Source organism: Sceloporus undulatus, chromosome 3 (genome assembly GCF_019175285.1).
Source record: "Sceloporus undulatus isolate JIND9_A2432 ecotype Alabama chromosome 3, SceUnd_v1.1, whole genome shotgun sequence".
Lineage (NCBI taxonomy): Eukaryota > Metazoa > Chordata > Lepidosauria > Squamata > Phrynosomatidae > Sceloporus > Sceloporus undulatus.
Window position 1 is genome coordinate 215538671 of NC_056524.1, and position 3715 is coordinate 215542385.

At 38.5% G+C, this 3715-nt stretch overlaps 1 pseudogene; it reads left to right on the forward strand.

Moving 5' to 3' along the window:
• Positions 1 to 3715, forward strand: part of LOC121925941 — a 28237-nt pseudogene that overhangs the window by 7117 nt on the left and 17405 nt on the right.

Here is a 3715-nt window from a genome sequence, read left to right on the forward strand (position 1 = left end):
CTTCTTTTATCCTGGGTGATGGTTGGAGTTCTTGTATAGGTATCTATACAGGTATTCTGTATACTGTGTGGCCCAACTGAAAAGCAAGCTCTGGAAACAGCACCAAAAAACCCCACAACATGGTTCCAATATGTGGATGATACCTTCACCATTTGGAGCCATGGAGAAGAAGATCTGACCATGTTTTGGAACCATCTGAACAACATCCACCCAAACATCCAATTCACGATGGGGAAAAAAAAGGAAGGAACATTGCCATTCTTGGATGCCCTGGTCATCTGCAAACTGAAACAACAGTTGAGCCACACAGTATACAGAAAACCTACACACATGGACAGATACCTACACAGGAATTCCAACCATCACCCAGGACAAAAAAGAAGCCCAACCATTGGTTCGGTTTGTGGATAACTATGGATGCTTTTTATGCTTTCTGGGCACTTCAAGATAGGGCTTTTAGTGTGCAATTATCTGCTTTTGTTATGGAATTTCACAGGGTGTTGACACTGTGATTGCCCATTTGTAGCGCTCATGAATTTCATCACCATCAGATTTTTTTTCCCAGAGAAAAAGGTGGAAAAGCTCCATAATTACTCTTGACTGTTAGCACTAGGAGCTTTCCACCTGGTTATAGTAGGGAAGCCATATTAGACTAAAGTTGGCCTCTGGTCTCTGTCAATTTATTTTCAGTGTCATCTACCTTGTGCTGTGAAAGCATAGAAAAAATGATGCTAAATTAAGCAATGTTATGCTTCATTAAATGTTGGTCCTTCCAGCTTTGGCATTGTACCATCTTACTGTCAGTATCTGACTTGTTCATAGATCATCCCTGTATATAATATCCTCCCACCAGTACCCCAATTTGGCTAAAAGGGATCTTCCCCATTTACAAAAGGAAATAGATGTAGGTACTTTGGACACTGGCTGCATCAGATGTTCTAAGATATTCTTATAGTCCTTTTCTCAAAATAAACGGATTGATTTGTCATCCTGTCTCTTATCACTGTAGCATGTTTCCATGGATACAGGTTTGCAGGCTTGGCTGGTTTGCTTTGGCAGTGCTGCTGCTAAAGCACATTCCTGGCTAGCTTGGTATACACATCGAGGGTGTTTCTGCAAATCTGAAGACTATACCTACTTCATACTCTTTCCCTTTTCCTGTCCTACAGCCATGTAGAGGAGTGTTTGAAAAATCATAAGGGAAAAAAAAACTCTCTTGTTTTGTCCAAAAGATGACACAATGAGCAGAATCAGTGTTTCCTTAATATTAAAATGGGTCTGAGAGCAGGGGAAACAGATTTTAGCCAAAGACAAAATGTAAGCAGACTGATTACCTGTCTACATCCTGTCACTGCATGTTAAAATTTCCCTGTGACATTTACTGCCATAGAATAGCCACTTACATTTGAAAACCATACAGAATTGGATGCCGTTGGATCAAATAAAAAATGCATAAGAAGCAAAAACAGGGAAGGAATTTGGGGAGTGGATTCTGCAGTAGTTAAAGGACCTTGTGAAGTGTATGAATCTGTCAAGGGTATTAAAAATAGAAGATGGATTGGCTGATGCATAATTTGTTATTCACAGCCCTTGTAATGCTTCCAAGTCAGTTCATAGGTTGTGCAGTAGTAGTGCTAGTGGTAAACTCTGCATACTGTTTTGTGATATCTGCCTTTTTCTACATCTCCTCGGTGAACAGATCATGGCAAATGGCAAAATGTGCATATTTTCCTGAAGACATTTAAGATGGTAAACTAAGAAGTGGGCTGCATAGATCCATGATGTTCTTTTACCCCAATGAAGTAATAATCTCAGGGCTGTACTATGGGAACAGATCTTTGGCAAATAAGCAGGTGATAAACAAAGTGAATTTTTGTCACTTTGCTCAGCTGTTACTATAAGTTACTTTAAGACTCTTATTAGTGTATAATGTAATGTATCAAACTTATAATTTCAATACAGGCTAATTTTTAGTTTGTTTTCTATTTGTTCTTGCTTTCAATAGATACTAAAACTGAAATTAGTGCCGGAAACTGTTTCCATAGTGATAATTAAATTCTTTGGCTTGTCTAATCAGCAAAAATAATTGTTTCAGTGTACATCTAAAAAAGATTCAGGGAGAAAACCTACATTTCTATTCTTTCCCACAGCACAGACTAATAGCAATCTAACTTACATTAAAAATTATACAGTAATTCATTAGAAGCATGCAACCATTAAAATCAGTTGGACTTAGCATGCAATTATATACACATTTTCCTGAGAGTGCATGACAATGAACCCAATAGGGCTTATTCTGAGCAGCCATTTATAGAGATGCTCTGTTAGAACAGTGCTTAACTTTAGGCAGAATTTGCCCATGATTAGGGGAAACAAGCAACTATAAATTTGAAAAGGAAAAGACTGGAAAATATGGCAACACAGTAAAGAAACTGGAGGATACTCCTGAATGAAAAACAGATAGTACTATTCAATAAAAATTACCCCCCCCCCAGGGTTCTTATTTTATCTTACATGAAATAATGAAGGTGTAGTGTAAGACTGCTGTTTAATTTTCTTGGGCATATTGGGTTGATCCAACTGAATCTCTCAAATAGTATTGCAGTATATCAGTACAATTCCAGCTTGATTCTTTCAGTAAATAAACTGATACCATGTACAATTTTTGGCACAAATTAACAAATTAAATATCACATTCATAGTAAAATAACGTCAGTGGTTCAGAGCTACAAGAACTGACTTTGTCTCATGCCAGATGGGTACTTTGCCCAAGATCCCCTTTTCTCTTTCCTTTTACTTGACTTTGCTGCTTGAATTTGTTCCACTGATTGTTCCCCTTTTCAATGGTTCCTTGTCTGTTACTTTGTTTTCTGTGCTGTGTGATTTTAGACTCTCCCAGTAAATCTCTCACTGTGAGTTGGTGGAGGGTCTTTGCATCTCTTCCAACATTTCTTTATGCAGTAATTTAGTACTACTTCTCTGGTTTACTTTTTTGTTCCTGTCTTAACAATTGTACTTTTGTAAACAAATCCACTGTATCAAAGGACCAAAGGACCTATCCCTGGAAAAAGCTCACAGTTGTCCACTGCATAATTTACTGCTTTCCAACTTTCCATTCAGTTTCCAGAAATCTTTCTGGTCCAAATCCACCAGATGTGTTCAATTTCTGTCCCAGAGCTGAAGCAAAGCACAGCCACCCAACCTCACAGGAGCCTAATTGTCTTGCTGAAAGCTAGTGTGGTTGGAAGTTGGGATACAACTTGGGAAAGGACTCAAGAGATGCAAATACAAATCCCAGTTCAAATCATGACTTGGTCATGAATCTCACTAGGCAGTCTTGGACAAGCCATTCTCTCTCATTTACTACACTATGTTGTTGCTGTGAAGAAAAAAAGGAGAGTAAAGAACCATGTGCTTTGGACACATCATGAGCAGGCACAGCTCACTGGAAAAAAACAATAATGCTAGGAAGGGTGGAGGGAAGCAGAAAGAGAGGAAGGCCCCATGTTAGATACATGGACTCTATTAGGGAGGTCATGAGTATGAGTTTGCAGGAACTAAGCAGAGCAGTGGAGGACAGGGAGTCTTGGAGATGACCATGGGTCGAAATCGACTTGTGGGCAGTTAACAAAAACAAAAAGAACCATGTATGCTACCTTAATAATATTTAATAATAATAATATTTATTTGTATACCGCCCTGTGGCGAACCAATC